Source organism: Trachypithecus francoisi, unplaced genomic scaffold (assembly GCF_009764315.1).
Source record: "Trachypithecus francoisi isolate TF-2019V2 unplaced genomic scaffold, Tfra_2.0 Lachesis_group4, whole genome shotgun sequence".
Lineage (NCBI taxonomy): Eukaryota > Metazoa > Chordata > Mammalia > Primates > Cercopithecidae > Trachypithecus > Trachypithecus francoisi.
The window spans coordinates 49,565,283-49,592,131 of NW_022681469.1; the positions used below are offsets into that span (position 1 = coordinate 49,565,283).

Here is a 26,849-nt window from a genome sequence, read left to right on the forward strand (position 1 = left end):
TTTTCAGCATAAGTGGTTGACGAATGCAGGCAAATAACAAGAGTAAGGAAGGAGATAAAAGGGCTCCCTGGACATTGTTTTTCTTAGAATGTAACTGCCTTCCTTCTGTGTTTAAAGCAAGTTTTGATTCAACTGGAAAATGTGGCCTTCGGGACCACATTATGTAGTCATAAGTGCAACACACTTGTTCTCACTCAGAGTCTCAATGAATTCCCATGCTTCCTTGATCCACTGGATTTCCGTGCTCATGGGGTGATACTATGTGCAAGTGGAATGACAAGAATCAGAAAGCACACAGATGGTACCTACTCAATCTCCTCTGCTTGCATACATAGTCTTTGTTAAATCAGATATATAAAACACAGAATCAGTTGCAGCTTTCCTTGCATCACTGCTGCCATGAGTGGTTCATTAGGCAGATGAAGTGTAGCACACCACATTATGTAGTCATAAGTGCAACACACTTGTTCTCACACGGAGTCTCAATGAATTCCCATGCTGCCTTGATCCACTGGATTTCCGTTTTCATGGGGTGATACTATGTGCAAGTGGAATGACAAGAATCGGAAAGCACACAGATGGTACCTACTCAATCTCCTCTGCTTGCATACATAGTCTTTGTTAAATCAGACATATAAAACACAGAATCAGTTGCAGCTTTCCTTGCATCACTGCTGGGATGAAGCTGGTCCTACTGTAGGGCCATGAGTGGTTCATTAGGCAGATGAAGTATAACTGTGAAGGAGACCTCCTCTTCACCGCGGCCAAGGAACCTATCGTTAATGCATGGTACTCTGTGAATGGTGAGAGGCTGGGCATCTACATGGGCCATACCAGAGCTGTGTGGTATGTGGATGCTGACTGGGACACCAAGCATGTTGTCCATTCAGCTGACAACAACTGTCATCTCTGGAAACAGCTGGCCCTACTCAAGAACAATTCAGCTGTGTGGATCCACAGTTTTGACTTTGGGGGCAATATCATCATGTTATCCACAGAGAAGCAGAAAAGCTATCAGTGCTTTGTGAGCTTATTTGATCTGCAGGATCCGAGCCAGACTGACAACAACGAGTCCCACCGGAAGATCCCTTGCAATAACTCTAACATCACTAGTGCCCTGTGGGGAGTGCATCATTGCAGGCCATGAGAGTGGAGAGCTCAACCAGTATAGTGCCAAGCCTGGAGAGGTGTTGGTGAATGTTAAGGAGCACTCCCAGCAGATCAGCGACTTCCATTTATCCAGGGACATGACCATGTTTGTCACTGCATCCAAAGACAACACAGCCAAGCTTTTTGACTCTACAACTCTTCAACATCAGAAGCCTTTCTGAACAGAACGTCTCATCAGCTCAACTACCATCTCCCCCAACTATGATCATGTTGTGCTGGGCAGTGGTCAGGAAGCCATGGATACAACCACAACCTCCACCAGGTTTGGTAAGTTTGAGTCCAGGTTCTTCCATTTGGCCTTTGAAGAAGAGTTCAGAAGGGTCAAGGGGCACTTTGGACCTATCAACAGTGTTGCCTTCCATCCTGATGGCAAGTGCTACAGCAGTGGCAGTGAGGATGGTTATGTTCATAATCTACTACTTCGACCCACAGTATTTTGAATTTTTTTTTCAACCTCTACTTTATATGAATTCTTATTTTTTTCTTTTTCTTTTTTATTATATTTAAGTTCTGGGATACATGTGCAGAACGTGCACACTTGTTGCATAGGTACACATATGCCATGGTGGTTTGTGGCACCCATCAACCAATCATCTACAGTTGGTATTTCTTCTAATGTTATCCCTCCCCTTGCCTCCCAACCCCCAACAGACCCCGCTGTGTGATATTCCTCTCCCTGTGCCCATATGTTCTTATTGTTCAACTCCCACTTATGAGTGAGAACATGTAGTGTTTGGTTTTCTGTGAATGATATTATGTCCTTTGCAGGGACATTAATGAAACACTTTGAATTTGAGTTTTAGGCATAAGAAGCTGGATCTCTTCTTGTGATAGTTTGCTAAGAATGATGGATTCCAGCTGCATCCATGTCCCTACAAAGGACGCAAACTCATCCTTTTTGATGGCTGCATAGTATTCCATGGTGTATATGTGCCACATTTTCTTAATCCAGTCTGTCACAGATATGTTCTCACTCATAGGTGGAACTGAACAATGAGATCACTTGGACTCGGGAAGGGGAACATCACACACTGGGGCCTATCATGGGGAGGGGGGAGGAGGGAGGATTGCATTGGGGAGTTATACATGATATAAACGTCATGCACATGTACCCTAGAACTTAAAGTATAATAAAAAAAAAAAAAAAAAAAAAAGAAGCTGGATCTCTATCTAGGCCACGAAATCTTCTCACATAATGTTTTGAACTCTGAGAAATAAATTTGTTTGGTAATAAAAAAAACAGAGTCAAAGAAAAAATTAATAAGAATTTCGTGATAATCACAGCAGAGCACTAAACCAAGCACAGAACGCTTCTGAGTGCAGAGGCAAATGATAGGCCCATGAAGCCGGTCCGGTCATAGGTTGCTTTGGAAGAAAACAGAGGAAGTCATTGCCATATACACTTGCCATAGTATTGCAGAGTACTTCCTTATCAAGACCTAGCTTCTTTTTTGGCCAATCAAAATCTGATTTCCAGATCTGAGATTTGGATCAGGTCCAGAAACTATTGTGACATTTTATTGAGATAGCTGCCCTCATTCTCCAGGTCACTCATCCTTAAATATATTTTATTATTACAATTGATAAACAACCTTTGTTGTCCTACCCCTAGGAACTGAATAGCTTTCTGTGGGCCAGAGTCTCCTGGCTTCCACTTAATTTTGCTGCTTATTACAGCAATTGTGCACACATTCTTGCTGATGGTTAAGCATATCCACTTAGCCTCTATTATTTTGAGATCTCCCTTGTTACCAATGAACCCAGTTCTATGAGAGCATTTTCCACCATCTTCCCTGGCTTACAAAAGATGGCCATCACTGAGTTTTTCAATTATATTGGTGCATTTCTCATCATTGTATTCCAGATCACCAATAAATCCATTGTCCTATGAGATCTCACGTGTAACAGTCATCTGGTGACTTACACAGTATATTCCTCTAGCATGTATCTCTGAACCTTTTGAATCCCTTCTTTTACTACTTTTGATAAGACTTCTGGCACCTCTCTTGCATATAATATGGTCTATCACTTTCTTCATGCTGCTGAGAGTCCTCCTAATAACATGATATCATTATTTCCTGGGTCTTTGTTAGGGTGTGAAATTTTACATTATGGAAGACTTTCCCAATATTAATAAGCTATTTTTTTTATAAATCCTCCTTGATTCAGTACTCTCAGGATCCAATCCCATGCATCCTCTATCACAGCCTACTGATATATGTTGCTGATATATGTTCTATACTGATATATGCTCTGTAACTCCTTTGAGGTTGGTCTTTTTCTCTTCCAAAAGACCCAGGACTTTCCTTGTCAGGTTATATTGAGACATACTGGTGGCCAGAAGAGCAGATGGCAATAAATTCTGATAGAGTTTGTATTTTATTGCAAGAAACAATCATTTCCATCATCTTTAAGCACAGGGAGTGCTAGCCTTTAATAGAAGGGAGTGAGCTACCAGTGAAGGTCAAAGACTTAAGTGGAATCTAGTAATTTAAGTTTCAAATGCATCAACGTGAGTGTCCCTATCTCACGTTTCAAGATCTCACTCCTTCCTAATCAAGGCCTTCCAGGATTGAAAATTCAACCTGTTCTCAACCTCTTCTGCCTGTAAAGGTTAAAATATGAACTTCATCCTCACCTTCTTCAACCTTTCAATTATGGGAGATGAGAATGTCTTTATTTGCTGCCAGGACTTTCACACTTAATGTTTCATTGGTGATTAATCAACCTCAGTCTTGCATTGTTTTTCTCCAGCATATTATATACCCCATCCAATTATATAATTTCTGAAATCATTTTCTCAGCCTGAAACATTGCACCTGCCAATGAATTTCCTTCTGCCTGTGAAGTTTTAACAATCACATTACTGCAGCATGTCAGGTCTCCCAGCACTTGACATACGATCACGGCTGGATTCCTCATCTGCAGCCCGTCAGAAGGTGAAACAGCTCCAATATCTCCTTTCAGAGTCTGCCTCCTCAAACCCTTTCTGGAGCCAACTCTATAGGTCAGATTCCTAAGAAAACAGACTCTGATGTGGAGATTTGCATTTACAAAATGCATTAGTGACTACTCTTCAGATCAATATCTAGGAACATTAAAAAAAAAAAAAAAACTGGAGGCGAGGCGGGTGGATCACGAGGTCAGGAGATCAGCACCATCCTGGCTAACACAGTGAAACCCCGTCTGTACTAAAAATACAAAAAAAATTTAGCTGGGCGTGGTGGCGGGCGCCTGTAGTCCCAGCTACTCAGGAGGCTGAGACAGGAAAATGGCGTGAACCTGGGAGGCGGAGCTTGTAGTAAGCCGAGATCACACCACTGCACTCCAACCTGGGTGACAGAACGAGACTCAAAACAAACAAAACAAACAAACAAAAAACAGAAAGAAAGTAAAAGGAAGAAGTTTATCTCTGACGGAATTCCTACAAAAGCGTCAGCTGACCCCAAGCTGAGGTCTAGTGCTCAAGAGCCTTTCACAGTTGTTTTGCTGTGAGGCAAGGGGTCTAGGCTTTTAAATTCCTTTATTGATCGTTCACTGGATATGGCCCTTCCTTGGAGAGAAGTCGTGACCTTGGGCTAGTCATATCTCTTCAATCTGTGGAAATTTTGAGCCAGGAGGTACTCAAACATCCTGCAACTGAGGAGAGTATGGTAACAGTCACTAAACTTGCTTCCACAGTTATTTTAGGAAATACCATTAAGAAATGACACAATCCTAACCAATTTTAGTTTTCTTTAGTTCATTTGTTTAGTCATTTATAAAAATGAAATATATAAAGTAAAATGAAAATCTGACATTATTTTCCAGAAACCCTCATTGAAAGAAATGAAATTACTTAGATTTTCACCTATCAGTAATTTTCATATTGCAAAGAATGGCAATATCCATATGTTCAAAAGTACTGATGCAAATTCAGTAAGATGCAAAGTCAGTAAGCAACAGCCATAGTCTTCTCACTCACCAAAATAACCTTATTTGCCTCATTTTGCATTTATCTGAATAGCCTCACTGTATCAACTAGTAAATTAGAGTCATAGGCTTGGCAGGCAAACCAGCTTCGTCTCAAAAAGTCAATTTAGTTTGGCGTTTAGAGATAGTGTTTGAACACTTCAATTTATCTTATTTCTGTTTTGTTTTTAAAAAATACAAAGTATTAGTTTTTACTGATATTCAGCCAGTTTTTACAAAATTTGAATTAAAAATTACTCTTTTGGTATACAGTTGTATGAATTTTCACAATTAAGTAATGTGACTAACACCACCAACAGGAAAGAGAACAGTTCTATCAACTCATGAGTTTTTCTCAAAATACCTCTTTCTCATTAAGCTTTCTACTCACTGTCTGTCTTTCTCTTTCTCTCTCACTCTCTCTTTTTTTTCTTTTTTTTGGACAGGATCTCACTCTGTTGCCCAAGCTGGAGTACAGTGGTGCAATCTCTGCTCACTGCCACCTCTACCTCCTGAGCTCAAGTGATCTTCCCACTTCAGCTTCCCGAGTAGCTGAAACTACAAACTTGAGCCATCACACATGGCTAATTTATTAATTTTTTTTTTTTTTTGTAGAGATAAGGTCTTACTCTATTGCCCAGGCTTGGCTGGTCTTGAACTCCTTGTCTCAAGTGATCCTCCTGCCATGACCTCCCAAAGGTCAAGGGATTACAGGTGTGAGCCACCACACCTGGCCTTCTGCTTCCTTTTAATGCTTAGTAAACACTATTTTCCATCCCTACAGTAATTTTTTTTCCAAAATATCATATATATTGACTCATGTAGTATGTCTAGATACTGTCAATTAACATGAAACAATTGAGATTCATTTACACATAAATAGTTTGTTCCCTTTATTTGCTGAGTAATATTCCATTTTTGGATGTATCACCACTTATTTCTCCATCCCCTAGTGATACGGTTTGGACATTTGTCCCCTCCAAATCTCATATTGAAATGTGATTCCCAGTGTAGGAGGTGGGGCCTAGTGGGACGTGTTTGGGTCATGGTGGTGGATCCCTTGTGAATGGGTTGGTGCCCTCCCTGTGAGTTCTTGTTCTACTCCTTCACAAGAGATCTGGTTGTTTAACAGTGTAGCACCACCCCCTCCTCTCTCTTGGTCCTCTTGCCATGTGGCCAGTTCCCCTTCCCCTTCTACCAAAATTGAAAGCTTCCTGAGGTGCTAACCAGAAGCAGTTACTGACACCATGCTTCTTGTACAGCCTGCAGAACTATGAGCCAAGTAAACTTCTTTTCTTTATAAAATACCCAGACTCATGTATTCCTTTATAGCGATACAAAGAAAACTAATATACCTAGTTAAGGAACATTGGCTTGTTTACAGTTTTTGGTGATTTTCAATAAAGCTCTTGAACAGGATACGAAATCCATCCTGTATTTATTTTATACATTTCATTTTTATAAATGACCAAATAAATGAACTAAAGAAAACTAGAATTGGTAAGGATTGGATCATTTCCTAATGATGTTCCCTAAAATAGTTTTCCAAGCAAATAAAAAGCTTACATTTTATATGGGTAAATATTTAGAAATAGAATTTCTGGGTCATATGGTAAGAATATGTTTTAAGTTTATATTAAATTTTTAAACTATTTTCAAAAGTGTATCTCTATCAGCAATGTATGAAAATTCTATTTGTTACCCATACCCTTTAGCTCTTGGTTTTGTTAGTCTTGTTGTTTTAGCTGGCAATATATCTATTTAGGTTTACACTATATGCTCTATTTCACCTCATTTACATTGTAGTGTCAGATTTCAAAACCTTTTCTTTGCTGTCTGTCCCCTGGCATCCTCCTCGCAGGTGTTTGTGACTTAGGTGTTGTTTAGATTGTAGTTCAATTCACAAAGCCTTTGTTATGGTTCTCAGATGCATTACATGCATACATACAGTTTGAGGATGACCCTGAGGCTTGTATAGGTTCATACACAGAATTAGAAGATCCTCTTCCCTATATGTCTCTTCTCCAGGATATCCTTCACATTTTAGGCTCAAAGAATCATTTTTTCCAGTTTCACTTGCAAGTGAGATGTTCTTTTAACATTTTAACCTTCCATATTACTGCATAGTTCTACCTAATGAACCTGTCTTTGGTGAAGTATTTAAAAAGAGAGAGAAAAGTAACAAGAATTCTTTCCATAGTTTTTGTCCCATAGGGACTCTTTTTCTTATTTCTCAACACAGAGAATTTATTTTCTCTTGAGTTTTAGATACAAAGCCACCTCCTCTGCAACTGTGCAGATCCATGACCTTGGGAAGATTGGTAGAGGAAAGAGAGAGAAAACAAGAGGGAGAGCAAGAGATAGAAAGAGATAGAGAAACAAAAGGGATTTCCTCCATACTTATCAGCTCACAAAGTCTCTTTTTGCCAGTTATCCAGGCAGAAGGATGTATTTCCCTAGGATGTTTTGATGTTTATGCCTGTGACTAAGTTTCTCAATTTGGGCCTGCCCTTAAGTCAAAGGGTGGGGGAGGGTGGTTCTCTCTAGAATCAACCTGTTCCAATTGATTTACAGACTGCTTTCTGTATTTTCTCCCACATGGGCTGTAGTGGGCTTCTTTTATCTTGGCTGTTACTGGAAGGTCTGGCTCCTCTGTCCAACCAAGTTCACTGTAGGCAGCATCTCCCTGCTGCAGTCTAGGTACCTTCTTAGCATGGCGCAACATAGCATCTAGAACCATGGAGAAGTGTGGGGAGTGGCCTGGGGAAAAGTATGACCATCTCAGGTATTGGTCTGGAAGAAAAAAACTCTTTATTTCAACTGTTCCACTTAGGTTCTGGGATTCAGTTTCTCTACCTTAAAACAGCCATTTAAAAATTATATTTTAAAGATTTAATTTTTCTTTAATTTCAAAACTAGCTGACCAATAAATTAGCTTTCCATCATCTGAAATTTGCTACAATTATATATATTTTGAAGCTGGATAAAAAATTAACTGAAATTAATAATCAATGTAAAATTTTATAGTAATTTAGAAAACATATAAATATGCTTTATTTATGCCTAAATAAAGAATATGGAATTAAATTAGTTTGCCAGGCCGGGCGCGGTGGCTCAAGCCTGTAATCCCAGCACTTTGTGAGGCCGAGACGGGTGGATCACAAGGTCAGGAGATCGAGACCATCCTGGCGAACACGGTGAAACCCCGTCTCTACTAAAAAAATACAAAAAACTAGCCGGGCGAGGTGGCGGGCACCTGTAGTCCCAGCTACTCGGGAGGCTGAGGCAGGAGAATGGCGTAAACCCGGGAGGCGGAGCTTGCAGTGAGCTGAGATCCGGCCACTGCACTCCAGCCTGGGCGACAGAGCGAGACTCCATCTCAAAAAAAAAAAAAAATTAGTTTGCCAGTATCACCATTTGCTGGGAATGTATCATGAGCTAAAGGTGAACACATGATAAATGAGCTTAGATGAAGCATTTATTTCTGCAAACTTATCTAAGTCCTCTAATATGTTTGATTGTGTCCCCACCCAAATCTCATATTGAACTGCAGTTCTTGTAATCCCCACATCGTGCCATGAAGGTGTTGGGAGGTAACTGAATCATGGGAGTGGTTCATGCTATTCTCATGGTAGTGAGTTCTTATGAGATCTGATAATTTTGTAAGGAGCTTTTCCCCAAATTTCACTCTGCACTTCTCCTTGCTGCTGCCATGTGAGGAAGGATGTGTTTGCTTTTCCTTCTGCCATGATTGTAATTTTCCTGATGCCTCTCCAGCCATGCTGAACTGTGAATCAATTAAACCTCTTTCCTTTATAAATTACCCAGTCTTTGGTATGTCTTTATTAGCAGCATGAGAACGAACTAATATAGTATATAGGTACCGGGAGTGGCGCACGGCTGTAAAGATACCCAAAAGTGTGGAAGCAACTTTGAAACTGGGTAACAGGCAGAGGTTAGAACAGTTTGGAGGGCTCAGAAGAAGACAGGAAAATGCTGGAAACTTTGGAACTTCCAAGAGATCTAGAGAGCTCAGAAGATGAGAAGATGTAGGAAAGTTTGAAACTTCCTAGAAACTTCTTGAATACCTTTTCCCAAAATGCTGACAGTAATATGGACAATAATGTCTAGGCTGAGATGATCTCGGATGGAGGTGAGGAACTTTTTGGGAACTTGAACAGAGGTGACTCTTGTTATGCTTTGGCAAAAAGACTGATGGCATTTTGCCCCTGCCCTAGAGATCTGTGGGGCTTTGAACTTGACAGAGATGATTTAGGATATCTGGCAGAATGATTTAGGGTAAGAACAGAAGAGTTGGAAATACCTTTCTTATATCTAAACAGATTTTTGTTGCACAAAAGTACACCATCTTTTGAAGTGAAGAAGTTATGACAGAAAGGTAATACCATTGGCATTATCATTTTGATAGCCATTGACACCAGCATCCTGATGTGTGGAGGAAACCATTTGTTCATCAGTCAAATGATTTCATGAGAATCATACTTGTGTGACCTTGGACAAGTCACTTGTGTGACCTTGGAAAGGGGTCCTGATGCAGACTCCAAGAAAGGGTTCTTGGATTCCACGAAAAAATTTGTAGTGAATCCATAAAGTAAAGCAAGTTCATTAAGAAAATAAAGAGTGGCTACTCCATAGGCAGAGAAGCCCCAAGGGCTGCTGTTCACCCATTTTTTATGGTTATGGTTATTTCTTGATTATATGCTAAACAAGGGGTGGACTATTCATGAGTTTTCTGGCAAAAGGGTGGTCAATTACCAGAACTAAGGATTCCTCCCCTTTTTAGACTATATTTGGTAACTTCCTGCCGTTGTCATGGCATTTGTAGATTGTCATGGTGCTGATGGGAATGCCATTTAGTATACTAACGCATTATGATTAGCATATCACGAACAGTGAGATTGACCAGAGGTCACTTTCATGGCCATCTTGTTTTTGGTGGGTTCGGGCCACAGCTTCTTTACTGCAACCTGCTTTATCACCAAGGTTTTAATGACCTGTATCTCTTGCCAACCTCCTATCTTATCCTGTGACTTAGAATGCCTAACTTACTGGGAATGCAGCCCAGCAGGTCTCAGCTTTATTTTATTCAGCCCCTATTCAAGATGGAGTTGCTCTGGTTCAAATGCCTCTGACAACTTGTAAACAGAAAAGTATCTGAGACAGGTCTCAATCAATTTAGAAGTTTATTTTGCCAAAGTTAAGAACAATGCCCAGAAGGAATAAACAAGGGACCGCGGAAACAGTCTGTGGTCTGTGCCTTTCTTCAAAGATAATTTTGAGGGCTGTAATATTTAAAGGGGAAAAGTGGGTTGGAGGGGAAAGAGGCAGGGTATGGTAATTCACATGTTGCAAGGGAAAAGAAACGGGAATAGTCAATTATGCATTAGTCTTACACACAATATATTGGCACTTTACATAAGATAAGGTGAACCTGTGGCGATATTTAACCTTTTTTCTGTAGCTGTCTGCTGAGGAACAAAAGGAAAGGCATTTCCTTTCATGACTCAGCTTTCGGCTTAATTTTTTACTTTTGGCATAATGAATTGGGTTCTCAAGTTTTTATTTTCCTTTCACAATCTTAATATCTCTGAAGCTTGGCTTCTTCACCTATAAAAGAAAGTCGCTTATAGTAGTACCTATCCTCAAAGGATTATTAGGATTCAATAAGATAAGGCATGAAAAAAGATCTAGCAAAATTTTTGGTAGAGAGAGCACTACAAACATTAACTCTTATATTTGAGTGAATAGGAGGAGTATAATGTACAAACTCAAACTTATGCCAGTCTCTAGAAGCCACAGAGAGTTCTATCTCAGTGATGTATACAGAAACCAACAAGTTGATGATTCTGTGAAGACAAAATTTCCTGTTGGCCTTGTTGGCATTCAGAAAATAATGAAGCATGCCACCTTGGCAAGCAGAGTATTTTGAACTAAAGAAGATTGGAAGGCTTCAGAAGCAGCCTCAGAACTAATGTCTCTCCGACCTTCTCTACCCTCCTGTCTCTCATTCCTCTTTTCTTCTGGACACAGGGAGGTGCTTTCTGTGAAGTTCCCTTATCTGACTACAGACAGAAGAAATGCAATTGTCATGAGTCTCTACCCTAGGAATCCATTACCCAGTAAAGATTAACTGTATTACAGAAGAAGAGACTGAAATTTGACACCGCCCAGACTGTCACCTGTTCTTTGGAGGGCCCATTCATTTTTCTTCAAAAGTATTCACTCTCCCTTAAATTGCCTACATCTCCCGTCCAGTCTTCCCTATAAAGCATGTATGCGGCTTTTAAGTCTCACTGGCTTTTGGGGTACACACTTTTCTTTCCTTTGATGATGCCCCATGCACGTAATAAACGTGTTGGCCCTTTCTGTTGTTAATCTGTTTCCTGTCAGTTTATTTTACAGACTCAATTATCAACTTCAGAGGGTAGTCAGAAAGGTTTTTTTCTCCCCTATAGTCCATAACTACACTCATACCACTCATGAAGAAATTATATTCCTCTATTTTTTTAGTAATGGGAATTTTCAATGAAAGAGGCTCAGAAAAGGGTGCAGTGGCTCACGCCTGTAATTCCAGCACTTTGGGAGATCGAGGCGGGTGGATCACCTGAGGTCAGGAGTTCAAGACCAGCCTGGCTAACATGACAAAACCCTGTCTCTACTAAAAATACAGAAATTAGCTGGGTGCGGTAGTGTGCGCCTGTAGTCCCAGCTACTCCAGAGGCTGAGACAGAAGAATCGCTTGAACCTGGAGGGTGGAGGTTGCAGTGAGCCGAGAAAGCGCCATTGCACTCCAGCCTGGGCAACAGAGCAAGACTCCGTCTCAAAAAAACGAACAAAAAACAAAGAGGCTCAGAAAAATAATTGAAGCTACTATTAATATAAAAATCAAAGGATCCACATCACATTTTCTGAGTACTTGGTGAATAAAAAAATGGTCACAAAAAACTATGTAAGTTTATTCATTATTATCTGATCATATGCTATGAACACATCTTTAGGAAAAAAGAAATTTTTTAATTTTGTATTTCAAATTCCGAGTGTTGTTTCAATTTTCTAATTTATGATCAAACTTTCTAAGCCGAATTGGAGTAATTTTATTAAAATAAGTTGTTTAACATTTTCTGAAGTGAACAAATCAGTTGGTAAAATAGATTTTTGAATAAAACTGGTAAAAAAGAAATAAGTAATTTTGTTATATGCCAATTTAAAAGAAAATACAAAAACAATTTACTTTCTTATTTTAAATGAACAGCTAGAATTACATGTTTGTGTATGTGTATATGGATATATAACTTAGTAATTATTTTAATGTTGTTTAGTGTGATTTGTAACACTTGTGCTAAAGAGAATTAAACAGTCAGTGGTCGATCTTATTTCTTTATGAAATGCAATGCGCTGTGGTTCACTGAACGACAATTAATTAAGACAATAGCTCAACTGGCATGTTTTAGCTTCCAGTAAGATATGCAAATAAAGTATAATGTGCTATCTCATTAATTAATACTATAAATAAGAAACTTTTCTCTCAACTCACATCATAATGGAAAATATATTACCTATAGTTTTGGATAGATTGTGGAAAAATTCTATGTGTTCATCCATATGTGTATTTTTGTAGTATGTAATATTTCACATAAAATTACAAAGTATTAAATTTATGATTAGCTGGAAAAGCATCAAACATTTATTGAGAATGAGAGAAAAAGAAGCTGGTGGGACATGTAGTAAACAGGCAACAAAATGTATCACTCCAGAAAAACAAAGGAGATTTCCAGCTACTGCAGAGCTAAGAAACACACAAAAGGATAAATGTTCTGTAATTCCACTTACATGACATACCCAGAAGAGGCAAATTCAGAGTAGTTCAGAGGAACCAGAGAAGGCAGGAGGGCAGAGTAGGAGTGGTGATGATGGTGATGTTGATGATGGTGATGTTCACTTACTTATAGTTTGATTGAAATTGGGGGAAAAAAATAAGAAAAAGGAAAGTTAAGTATATAAACCCTGGTATGTTATACCAGGTAAGTTGACTTAGGTGTAGGAAGAAAATGCTAGATCCTACATTAAAATTTTAGATTTATCTAAAAATAAATAAGACATTATACTTCACTAATTTTAATCCATAGAGTTTAAAAGCTGTCCTAATTCTGTGCCCTGTGTTAGATGGTCAAATGTCCTCTATGTTGTATGGGCTACTCAGAGACAGTCATAGGGGTTCTCCAATAATAAGTAATGATGTCCTCCCCAGTTGGTTTATCTTCAGCATATTGTGACATAGTGTAGTAATATGTGCCTGTGAAGTGGATTTGCAGATTATACCCTCCCATTTCAACCAAATAAACCCTATGAAATTATAAATTGCTTAAACCATTTATGCAAAGAGGCCATACATTGAAGGTAATACCTACAATGCAAGTAGAGTAGGCAACAAAACAAACAACAAGAAATATGGCAGGATGGATATGTTGGGAGGCAGGACACACTACCCCCAAAACATTACTGTAGAAAACCAGAATATGTCATCGCAACACATAGTTCTTTGGCATATTTGGAGCAGATTATTTTGCTTTGCACAGACAAAGGAGTAGCTCTGAAAAGCTGCCCTTTTGTAAAGGAAATTTACATCTATAAAAGGAATTTTTATTAATAAAGGCATCTTCAGTCTATATCACCTAATCTGGCCTAGAGGTTTCTTGTGTCTTGTCGTAATAGCCATTGATGTCATGACACTGTCATGATAGGAAAAGGTTTTTTAAGTTACTATGTTTTAGATTTATTTGATTCAGTATCTGTTTGACTTGCTTTATATATGTCAAGATTATTTTATTAAAAGTAAATAGGCATCCTGAGAAGGGCAGTGGTACTCACACTGGTAGGTACTTGGTGAGCATATAGCTGTGTTACTGTGGTACTATCATAGAGTCTCCCTTTCATAACAAATATTCAGAAGACTCTAATGTGAACCTATGAGATAGAATTTTAATATAGAGGGTAGATAACGATTAGGTTTTCATGAACTCATTAATGTGAGCTGCTGGAATGTTTTATATATATTACTTGTATCCCAGTCTGGCTTGAATGAGGAAGAGAAGTGGGGAGAAGAGGAAAGAGGAATCTTTTCTGAATGCCATTTGTCTTAGATCAGTTTTTGATTTGTTAGCTGACTTTCTAAGAGTACCTGAAAAAGAAAAAGAAGAAAAAAATTATTCTGGGGTGATTTCTGTACAATCCTTCCTGTGAGGCTCTTTCTAAAGCAACATCTTTTTATTGTCTTTTATGTTTGCCACCTTAACATATATTGGGGTATATATGGATATTGCTGGTGCCAATGAAATCTCCTTTACTTTCTTTCACTGTTTTTGATTCCCAGTGTCTGCCTACTTTTTCTTTCAATAGTACACAACCGTAGCTCTTCAAAGAGCTGCTACTACAGCTGCTTGGCCTGTTGAAACTAGAAGTCCTCAGAATTTGTCTTCCCATTGCCACCTCCTCAGAAAGCCCTTAGTTAGTGACAAACCAGTGTAGGTTATGAAAGCTCAGGTCCTCTGCCTTAAGCCAGAACAAATTTTTGACACAGAATATACATTTCAGGAATTCTTTGCAGAATCAGGCTAAAGCACTCCCCTCAAGACTTTCCTGAAATTATACTTTTGCTTGGGTTCTTCTTTTCTTCTCTGCTTCCCACATTCTATCATTTTTTTTTTCCTTCAGGGCATGTGCACATGAATTCTCAACATGTCTTTTTATTTGGAGGAGTATAAGATCGAAACAAATTTACAGACTATTAGTATAGAGGAGAAACCAGTTTACTGTTAAGAATGGCAAAACAAAATAAAACCAGAACCACCACCGCCAACAAAAACCCCACATCCTCACACACAAACAGCAGAACAATGACACCTGCATGTATTTATAGCTCCTAGAATTGTGAAAAGAAAGAAGAAAAATAGACATGTGAGTAGAACAGATTGGTGTCCTAATTTTCCCTCTTCAGCTTTTAAACAAAAGAAGATGTCCTGCTTATCTATCGCTGTAGAACATATCCCCTGAAAGCACATTAGATTACAAAAATGAGTTGTTATTTTTTTCTTTGATTCATAAAACTGATGAGTTCAGCCTGATGGTGCTCCTTTGGAGTTGCAATGAGATTACTGTTGAGGCTAAAGTATTTGAGAGATTTCTTCCCCTGTACGTCTGGTGCCAGGAAGTGCTGAGGCTGGTTAACCATCTCTCTCTATGTGGACACTCAACATGAGGAACTGGAGATTCCTCACAGGGCAGTTCCAGAGTACTCAGATTTCTCATATGCTCCAAAGAAAGCATTCTGAAAGACCATGGCAAGCACTACCATGCTGCTTCTTGCCTAGACTCAGAAGTCTTGTAGTGTCACTTGTGCCACAGTTTCTTGGTGATAAGTGAGTTATAGGGTCGATCCATCCATGAGAGAGTGAATGCTCAGAGACATCATTCACTGGGACCTTCTTTAGATATGTGTTTAATAAAATGAAGGGAGTACAGAAAGCGTGGAATATTTACCTTGTTCCTTAGTGAATCAGGACACCAGAAAGAGACTCTGTGCAAAGCCTTGCTACAAAATAAGGTAACAGGCTAATGAAGATAATAGAGCAAATGGTCAGGCCCTAGCTGGCGTGTGTGAATGCTCCTTATGTCTCTTCAGATGTGGATTCTGAGTTGACAGCCTATGAGTCTGTCAGGGATCCTACTAGGGTACAGATAAATTTTGCAGCAGAAATTGAAGGCAGACAATCTTAGCAAGGGTTAAGTTGAGGATATAGCAACAGTCAGATGTTTTCATCATAGTAGGAGTTGAAAGGAAGCAAATTCAGCAAAGTAGAATGGCCAGTGCTCCCCTCAATCTTACCACAGCACCAGTTTAGGAGGCATACAGGGAGTGCAGGGACTCAGCATCTAAGAGACATCACCTTGGACAGTGGCGATTGTCTGCTAGTGCATGCACAAAAAGAACTTTGAAGCCCAGGGACCTCATTTTTCCATGGAATGAGGTCTTGCATCTCTCCCCTCTACACCCACTGTCTCCCTCAAGTATGTGGGAATTTAACATCCTAATTATTACCCTCACTAAAATGTTTCACCTACCACTGTGTTGCAAATGGGGTCTCTTATTGCTCTGAATAGTGTGTATTTAACGGGAAAGGAATTCTGTTTTACAGATCGAAAATCTGTGGCTCAACGGGGTTAAGTATTCCAAGTTTACACAACTGGTAAGGGGAAGGATCCGCTATTGAGACTCAGGTCTGCTGCCTCACATTGTGTTCTTTCCACTTTGTGATACTATCTCTAATATTTACTTCTCTATAAGGTTGCAACTGAAATACAATTCTCAGAAATTCATCATTTTTTAATCTTCACTTTTAGCCAACAAATACGTTTTCCTATTTGGTAACTATAATCTGAAAACTGCTACATATTAATAAAAACTGACACTGATTTGTTTTTAGGTGTTCATTTATGCAGTGTGAATGAAGTCAGCTGTGTAAAAGTGACAAGAGAGAGAATTTCTTATGGTTCATTAGTAGAACATACAGCAGCAATCAATTGCGGTATTTAATAGTCACCGCACATTCAAGATAGAGATTTATTTCAACAAAGGAATTAAACTTGAAAACAGCAGGGAAGAAATAAAAAATTGGAAGTGATCATAGGAGAAGTTTACCAGAAAGGTCAAACTTTCACCAAGTTACATGATCCTTCCAGTTTTAAAATCACATGGAAATTTAAGTTGAACCAGAAGTATATTCCTGACATTTTTCTTTCCCTTCAAAATCTTTCTGTTTTGCTATTCTTAATAATATAAGTTGCCTAAAACATTAATCACACAATTGATTTTAAGGATAGCCTTACAACAACAGCAAAATAAGAATTTAATTTAATAACATATTAAGTACTTTTTATGTGTCACACATTATATCAATTTCTTCACATGAATTGACTAAGTTTAACAACATGTCTATGAAGTTGGATATTGATATCACTATCATGAGAAAATAAGGCACAGAGAGATTAAATAAATTGCATGAGATTATACTCATCTACTAAGTGGTAGATTTGGGATGTGAACCAAAGTAGTCTGGTTTCAGAGTTACTCTCATAACCCACCAAAATGCACCTCCTTCCCATCTAAACTGTATTTGCTTGAACAATATTTCAGTGTGTTCTCTCCCTAAATCCAATCAACATCATAATATGCACAAATAGGCAAAGATACTAAGTATAACTACTGAAAATAATTACTATGAATTTAAAAAATAGTCTTAGGTAATAGAGAAGGGAACAGAATGGCAGAGTCCAGAGAGTAGACAGGATGTACACACAGAGATGCCAGAGAAAGCTTATATCTTCTGATATAAGACCTGGAAAGTCAAAAAGGCACTACAAGAGTGGTTTTTGGATAGGAAGTCTATGAATATACCATTTATCTGAACATAAAGGAAATGGCCAGAGAATGTGTAGTAACGATTTTGACAGGACTCTGAGCAACTAGAGCAACTAGATTATATCAGACCTTGAGACCATGATATGATCCTTAGTTCACATTTTGTGTAAAAAGTGGAGCTCTTAGATTGTATGCACAGGAGAATAACATTATCTTTTCTACATTGTATTGATGACTTTGTGTACTGTGTTGGATCATAAGACCCAAGGGTGGAAGCAGTAAGAACACCAAAAGGGTGATATTAATGATCAAGGATAAAGGTGATATGATATTAATAATCAAGAATAAAAGGGATAGTGATTGAGTAAGTGATAGGATTAAAGGAGTGGAGAAGTGGTTAGTTCTGTGTATGTCCTGGGATCTCAGAGTTTTCAGAAGTATTGAATTGGAGTTTAAGGCAAAGTGGAGAGTCAGGAATGACTCTTGGTTCTTTCATACATTTCATACATTGATCATTGTGGTTTTTCAGACTGCCTGTTCCTCAGAACATATGTCTAGCTTCTCAAGAGGACTTCAGTCAGTCCTTCAGGAATGCCCCTTCAGTTTGCCCCTTCAGGAATAATTTCTACCCTTTTTTCCCCTTATATTATCCCTAACTTACTGACTACATCATACTTGTTATTCCTTCCACCTGGAATGTTTTGTTCTACATTTATTTATATGGCTAATGCCATATTATTATCCAGGCCCCTACAAGCATAACTTCTTCAGAACATCCCTTCAATTCTGATTAATCTCTCTCATTATCCATTTTTATGTTTTTCTTTCTTTTCTAAAGACTTCTCTCTATCTGTATTTATATAGTTAATTTTACAGAATATTCATTTACTGTTTTTCTCACTACAGTGTAAGCCATATAGGATCCTGCATCCTACCTTTATATTTCTAGTGTGTCTGTTTCCCAAATACCTAGTACAATGTCTAGGGTGTAGAAAATCATGAATGAATGAATGAAACCATGTTATTAGGCAACAGACAATTATTTAACTTTGCATCTAATATGTATTAACTTACATTAAACTTTAAGATGATAATATCTTCTCTTCACTATAGGTATAGAGGTAAAACACTTTAAATAAAACATTCATTATGGTTTGTTATGTTTAATTCATATAGACATGGTCAGAACAAAAATCATCTTCTCATTAAAGTCAGCTAAATATTTTGGTTTAAATGAACGTGGTAAGTATCTAGACATATTTTTAAATGTCATTTTATATATATATATGACTTAGATTTAAGTCAAGTTTATTTCAACAAACAACTTTATTGGATGAAAGCTTATATGCTAATATGAATAATGAATATTTATAGAGTATCTACAATGTGCCAGGTAATATAATTAACAATTAATCTAGAATTATCTCAATTAATCTTCATAAGAATCCATTATGGTAGCTACTCTTATCTTCCACTTGCATACAAGAAAACAGACTTTCAGGTAAAGTTGTAGCAGGACAAGCCACAGACAAGAACCCCTAAGACACCAAGTTGTGGAAGGAAAGGGCTTTATTCAGCTGGGAGCTTCAGCAGACTCACATCTCCAAAAACCGAACTCCCTGAGTTAGCAATTCCTGTCCCTTTTAAGGGCTTACAACTCTAAGGGTGTCTGCGTGAGAGGTTCGTGATCGATTGAGCAAGCAGGGGGTATGTAACAGGGGGCTGCGTATACCGGTAATCACAACAGCACAGAACAGGACAGGGATTTTCACAGTGCTTTTCCATAGAATGTCTGGAATCTATAGATAACATAACCGGTTAGGTCAGTGGTCAATCTTTCACTACTGGGCCGGCAATGCAGTGCTGGGCTATCTGACTACTGATTTCATTTCTGTCTTTTCTTTAACTCCTACTTTTTCCTTGAGGCAGAAATTGGACATAAGACAATATGAGGATGGTCTCCTCCCTTAAAGTGATCTGTTCAAAGTTATAGATATATTAGGTGACATATTTAGAATTTTATTCCAAGTATTCCTGCCTCCAAATTTATACAATATACCTTTTTAAATAAGGTCATTAGTTATAAACAGCCCTATCTTCCATTTGCCCAAGCCAGTATAAAAATATACTTAAAAAAAATACAACTTTAAGCACTCTAGCCAATTATTCCACTCAACTGATTCTTTCCTCTAGTATTCTGAGAACAACATTTTTAAAATTAGGACTTCAAATTCAATAATTATACGATTTTTTTCCTGTTCTTTACTAATCTTGTGGTCATTTTTCCATTATTATTCAGTATAAATTTCAGGATTCATCACTAAAATTACTCTTTTGAATACTTCCTCAACTGTCTTGCCTCTCTCTGTCTCTCAGTTCTCTCCTAATAAAACCCAATGCTGGTTAAATCTAATTCTTGGGTCACTCTACCTTTGCAAACAGCTAAACTGGCACAAGAGAAGAGCATACAACCATGCTGAAAAGTATTACCTTGAACTTATTATCACTAGACCCAAGTTATCTCTTAGTAGAGTTGTACAATTATACTATATTTTTATAGTTCATTCATTTTTTCCAATTTCTAGAAAGCCATCATATACTTTCTCTTCTCCTGTTGTATCTCCACTTCTTCTTCCATCATCCTCTCTCCAAGGAGAAGATTTAAATTCCTATTTCATTTAGGAAATGAAGGCAACCAGAAAACATTTTTTACCTTGCTTCTATTTTTTTTTTTTTTTTTTTTTTTTTGAGGTGGAGTCTCGCTCTGTCGCCCAGGCTGGAGTGCAGTGGTGCAATCTCGGCTCACTGCAAGCTCCGCCTCCCGGGTTCACGCCATTCTCCTGCCTCAGCCTCCCAAGTAGCTGGGACTACAGGCGCCCGCCACCTCGCCCGGCTAGTTTTTTGTATTTTTAGTAGAGACGGGGTTTCACCATGTTAGCCAGGATGGTCTCGATCTCCTGACCTCGTGATCCGCCCGTCTCGGCCTCCCAAAGTGCTGGGATTACAGGCTTGAGCCACCGCGCCCGGCCTACCTTGCTTCTATTAACACATATCCTGAAGTCATTTGAGACCATACACTCTACTTTCTGTACTCTTAGTTTGGATAAACAGCCTATGCTCCTTTCTTAGTTCTCTATAGGTGCACTAGATTTTATCTCCTCTTGCTCAGTTTCTCTGTGGAAAACATATACAAAATGGTCCTTAAAAGCAACTGCTTATACTTTTGTCTCCACATATTCTCCAGTGAGTTTTTGTTCTTATCACTTCACAAAAAATGTTCATGTCAAGGGTACCAATTATTTCCATGTTGGTAAGTTTAATTGGTCTTCATGTTACTCAACAATTATTAAAGGATGAGACACCATTGAGCACTCCTTTTATTCATTTGCTTCTGAGACATCTACTTTTCCTACTTCTCCTCCTATTTCGTTGGTAATATAGTTTAGATATTTTTCCTCACCCAAATTTCATGTTGAAATGTAATCCCCATTGTTGGAGGTGAGGCCCAGTGGGGGATGTTTGGCTCATGGAGAAGATCCCTCATGAAGGGCTTGGGCCATCCCCTTGGTGGTAAGTGAGTTCACACAAGTTCTTGACACTTAAAAATGTGTAGCACCTGACCCAGCACTTGCTCTTGCTTTTGCCATGTAAGGTGCCTATTTCTCTTTCACCTTCTGCCATGACTGTAAGCTTCCTGAGTCATCCCTACAAGCCAAGCAGATTCTAGCAGCATGCTTCCTGTAAAGCCTGCAGAACAGTGAGCCAATTAAATCTGTTTTCTTTATAAATTACCCAATCCCAGGTATTTCTTTATAGCAATGCAAGAATGGCTTAATACAGAAAATTGGTACTGAGGAATGGGGCATTGTTATGAAGATAACTGAAAATGTGAAAGTGGCTATGGAACTGTGTAATGGGCAGAGGTTGCAGGAGTTTGGAGGGCTCAGAAGAAGACAGGAAGATGAGAAAAGTTTGGGACTTCTTAGAGACTGGTTAAATGATTGTGAGCAAAATGCTGAGAGTAATGTGGACATGAAATCCAGGCTGAGGAGGTCTCAGATGGAAATGAGGAACTTACTGGGGACTAAAGCAAAGGTCACACATGTGAGGCCTTTGCAAAGAGCTTGGCTGCATTGTATTCTTACCCTAGGGATCTGTGGAAGTGTGAACTAAAGAGAGATGATTTAGGGTATCTGGCAGAAAAAAATTCTATGCAGCAAAACATTCAAGATGTGACTTGGCTACTTCTAACAGCTTATGGTCAGATGCAGAAGCAAGGAAATGAGTTAAAGTTGGAACTTATATTTAAAAGGGAAGCAGAGCTAAAGGTTTGTAAAGTTTGCAGCCTAGCCATGTGGCAAAGAAAGAAAAACACTTTTTGGGAGGAAGAGGAATTCAAGCAGGCTGTTGAGCAAACACTTGCTAGAGAGATTTGCATAACTAAAAAGGAGCCAAGTGCTAATAGCCAAGATAATGGGAAGGAGGCCTCTAAGGCATTTTAGAAATTTTCCAAGCTGCCCTTATCATCACAGGCCCTGATGCCTAGAAGAATGAATGGCTTCGGGGACCAGTCCCAGGGCCCTGCTGCTCTGTGTAGCTTCAGGACACTGTTCCTCACATACCAGCACTTCTAGATTCAGTCTCAGCCCAAAGGGCCCCAGATACAGCTTGGGCCGCTCCTCTGGTGGGTACAAGTCATAAGCCTTGGCAACTTCCATGTGGTATTAAGCCTGTGAGTGTGCAGAATGTAAGAGTGAAAAATGCTGGATAGACTCTGCCTATATTTCAAATGCTGTATGAGAAAGCCTGCATGCACATCAGAAGCCTACTGCAGGGTCAGAGGCACCACAGAAAACCTCTATTAGGGAAGTGTGGAAATGTAAGGTCGGAGCCCACATGCAGTGTTGCCACTGGGGTCCTGCCTAGTGGAGCTATGAGAAGTGGCTGTTGTCCTCTAGACCCCAGAAAAGCAGAATAGTAGATCCACTGGCAGCTTATGCCCTACTGGAAAAGTACAGGCACTCAAAAACCTGTCAGAGTAATCATGGAGGATATAATCTGCAAAGTCACAGGAGCAGAGCTGCCCAGAGCTTTGGGAGGCTGCTCCTTGCACCACTGTGCCCTGGATGCAGGATATGAAGTCAAAGGAGATTATTTTGGAGTCTTAAGATTTAATCACTGCCCTGCTGGATTTCAGATTTGCATGGGTCCTGTAGCATCTTTCTTTGAGGGATTTTTCTTCCTTTTGGAGTAAGGAAAGTTTACCTAGTGCCTATACCCACAATGTATCTTGGAAGAAAGTAACTTGTTTTGAATTTACCAGCTCATAAGTGGAAGAAAATAAATCTCAGATGAGACTTTTGACTTGAACTGAACTTGAGATTTGAGTTAATGCTAGAATGGATTAAGACTTTAAGGGGACTATTGAGTAGAGATTATTGTATTTTGAAATGTACAAAGGAGATGAGATTTGGAATGGTCTAGGTGTAAACTGATATAGTTTAAATATGTGTCCCTGACAAAATCTCATGTTAAAATATAATTCTCAGTGTTGGAAGTGGGGCCTGGTGGGAGGTTCTTGGATCATGGAGGAGGATCCACCATGAATGGATTGGGTCATCCCCTTGGTGATAGTGAGCTCTTGCTCTGAGTTCACATAATAGCTAGTCATTTAAAAGTGTATGGCACTCCCCTCCCCACTTTCTTTCTTGTTTGCTTGTGCTTTCACCATGTGAGGTGCCTATTCCCCCTTCACCTTCTGCTATGACTGTAAGTTTCCTGAGGCCTCCCTAGAAGTTAAGCAGATGGCAGCACAATGCTTCCCTTAACCCTGCAGAACTGTGAGCCAATTAAACCTCTTTTTTTAAAAAAGAAATTACCCAGTCTCATATATCTCTTTATATAAATGCAAGAACAACCTGATACAATTGACAGCTTATGTTTTCTTTCCTCCCAAAGCTTTAAACATTGGAGTAGCCCAGAGATCAGTCTTTGAATATCCTCTTTCTTTGTTCATACACATTTTCTTGGTGATCTGATTCAATATTTTCAAATCTCTAAACTGATGCCCATATACTCATCCTTCCAGTCTGAACTTCTACCCTGAACTGGTGCATGGAACAGATTTCTTAACATCCCTGTCTGGAAAGCATATACTCCTGTCAAACTTGACAGGCACAAGAACAAGCTTTTGTTTTCCCTTACTGCAAAGATGTTTTTCTCCAAATATTTTCCATATGAGTAAAAAAGAATTCTATCCTTTTAGTGAATCAATCCAAATATTTTGGAGTCTTTTTTGTGTGCCCTCTTTCTTTTACGGACCATATTAAATTGCCATCCATTAGCAAATCCGGTTGATTCTTTCTGTTTTAAAGAATAATTCATCTACTTCTTAAATCTCCCATTACTACTGAACAGCCGTTATTATATTTTACTTGGATTATATGATGTAACAACTCAATGGGTTCATTTTGCCTCCTGCCCAGAAAAGCCAATATATTAAGAACAACAGATATTGCAGCAAAGAAAGAGTTTAATTATCTCAGGGCCAGCCAAGCAAAAGGATGGCAGACATTTCTCAAATTTGCTTCCCTGAAAGCTCAGAGGCTTGGGTTTTTAAAGATAATGTGGTGGCCAGGGTTCTAATAAATGAATACTGCTGATTGGTTGGGGATGAATTCATGGAAGTGTCCAAACTGTTTTCAGACACTGAGTCAGCTTCTGTGTGGGAGCCATTTCCTTGGTGTAAGTCAGAGGTTCAGGTGGAGTCAGTCAGTTGTCAGAATGCAAGAGTCTGAAAAACATCTCAAATGTCAATCTTAGGTTTTGATAATAGTTATGTTATATATAGGAGCAATTGGGGAAGTTACAAATCTTGTGACCTCCAGAACAGTAAATGATTATAGAAAGGCATGCTGGAGAACAATAGTTAGTTATCATTTAATGATGCCTATATCTTAGCAGAATTCAGATTTGTCCCCTAATCCTAATTTTGTGACCTTTAATTAATTTTATAAGGCAATTTCGGTCCCTAAGCAAGGAGGGGTTTAGCTTCCAGAAGGACTGTTATTATCTTTGTTTTAAAGTTAACAAAGGCAGTTATCTTGTGAGGCCAGAAGCAAGATAGAGTCAGTTAGGTTAGATAGATTTCTCTCACTACTATAATTTTTGCAAGAGTGGTTTCAACAATAATATCCTATCTAACTTCTCTGCATTTTAATCTCTTCTATTTTGGTAGCCATGGTCTTGAAAGGAAATAAATAGCACACTCAAATTTATTAATTAGAAGAATTTAATAAAATGTTTATAAAGTTGTTGGAATGGTTTGGAAAAAGCAAAAAGAAAAAAGAAAAAAATTGCAGTAGTTGGAGGCTAGTAACAATAGAGAGTGATCACCACACCCAGACTTGGATAATCTAGGCCAGGAAGTAGTTATCAGACCCAGGGGAGAGCCACATGGTAAGGGCTATGACTATTGGAAGTTCTGGTGAAACATAATGAAAAACAAAATCTGTCAGTTCTGAAAAGTTCTTTACAAAGGTAAAAGGAAAACAAAAATTATTATTGAATAAGCATTAAACTAGAATGTGACTTGCATCATAGGCAATTTGCTAAGAGATTTCAAAGGCAGAAAAAAAATCTGTCTTTTATTCAATACAATACATATATATTCTCAAGATAATAACTTGTCTTCAAGTAAGAGGACTTGACAGCAACATTTGTCATAAACACTTCATCATAAATTCACCTGACTATTAGAGTGGCCATCAGTGTTAGTTGACTATATATGAGGGAAAACTAAATCTCACATTTCTTAATGACAGGAGATAGTTTTGCAACTTAGAGTGAGGTGCCTACTGAAGTTACCCTTCCACTAAAATCTGAAGATAACAGCACTATTTTCTTTGACTACATTTCAAAGAGATGGTCCCCAGGTCTTTAAGAAAGACATTTCTGAGGTAAAAGCTAGCAGAAGTCTTACCTAGGTCTTAAAAAGATATACATCCATTTCAAATAGAGACAGAATATATAATTACAAGTTTTCTAAGTAAATGCTCTAAGGGAGGGGAGGGGAGTCTCTTTCCTTGTTTGCAAAAGGGAGTATAAAACCCCTTATTTTTAATTTGTATTTGACCTTACAAGCAAGATGGAATAAACCCACAATGACTGGTCAGAAAAGCCAGAGAAATTGTTATCTCAACCTCACTCTTCTTATAGCTTCTAGATCTTCTCTCAGTGCCTCCCTATTAGTGTCTTAATCTTGGCTTTCAGATTTTTGTGAAAGCAATGGCTAAAACAGACACTCATGTACAGGTATATCATTCGGTAGGTGACACAAGAAGTGAGTAAGAGGAACCAGAAAGAATGAAATAAAAAAAGGAAAAGTTAATGCAAACATGCATTGCTGAATTTGGTTCTCTCCAGAGGCAGCTGGGGCTTCATCCTTCTTGGAACTTCTCAGTAACACACAGAATGACTCTTAGATAGGTCAGCAAAAGATTGATGGGAAAAAGCATTTATCCATCACTCCCATTTCCCATTGTTTGAGGGTTAACACAGGGGGTATTAACTTCTTCCACACTTTCAACTGTGCTTGTAGCAATACCATATGGGCTCCTGCTGGTATCTCATGTCACAGTAAATGAACTCTCAAGGCTTGGGCTTGAAGCAAGAGGCTACTAAAGGGAAGTAAGTGAAAACCTTTAGGTAAATGCTCGGTAACTAAAAACCTGTAGGTAAATGCTTAGCTGTAGCTGAAAAGGGGAATGTGAGGCTAACCTCAAGAGGTAGCTAATGTACCTCTGTTGGACATACCCAACTAAGAGCCAAAAGAAAGGAAGTCAGTTGATGCCATACGTATGGGGCAAACTCCTGGGGCAGAGAGCAGGATGGAGAATAAATTGGGAGGTGCAAATAGAAGATACTCAATATACTTCCTCTACAGGCTATTTTTAAACTGTTGCCAGAATGATCTTTTTAAAACCTAAGTCAGGGCATATCATGTCCCTGCTCAAAATCCTATTTTCTTAGTTTTATTTATGTTTTTTCTACATCACAAATTGAAACCAAATTTGTTAGGAAGCAAATAGATTTTCATTTGGCAATACATGGAGAATAATTGTGGTGTGCTAAACTGAAATGCCATATAAATATTTGAGTCACGAATATTGCACTGAAAATCACATTTGAACATAGAATTTAGTTGCTGTCACTATGTAGTTTTATATATTTGAAAACATGAAAATATTAATCAGTTCTGGAATGTAAAATTAAGCAGATATTTAGTAGCAAA

At 38.6% G+C, this 26,849-nt stretch overlaps 1 long non-coding RNA gene and 1 pseudogene across 1 annotated transcript in view; one reads left to right on the forward strand and one right to left on the reverse strand.

Annotated features, from left to right (window-relative positions):
* The first annotated feature begins 679 nt into the window (after positions 1–679).
* Positions 680–1,677, forward strand: LOC117072136 (annotated as a pseudogene).
* Positions 1,678–14,125: 12,448 nt separating this feature from the next.
* The window catches only part of LOC117072375, a 37,269-nt gene continuing 24,545 nt past the window's right edge, over positions 14,126–26,849 (reverse strand). Inside the window, exon 5 of the long non-coding RNA XR_004432770.1 lies at positions 14,126–14,320. This is a non-coding gene — a long non-coding RNA (uncharacterized LOC117072375). The remainder of the gene's footprint in view (positions 14,321–26,849) is intronic.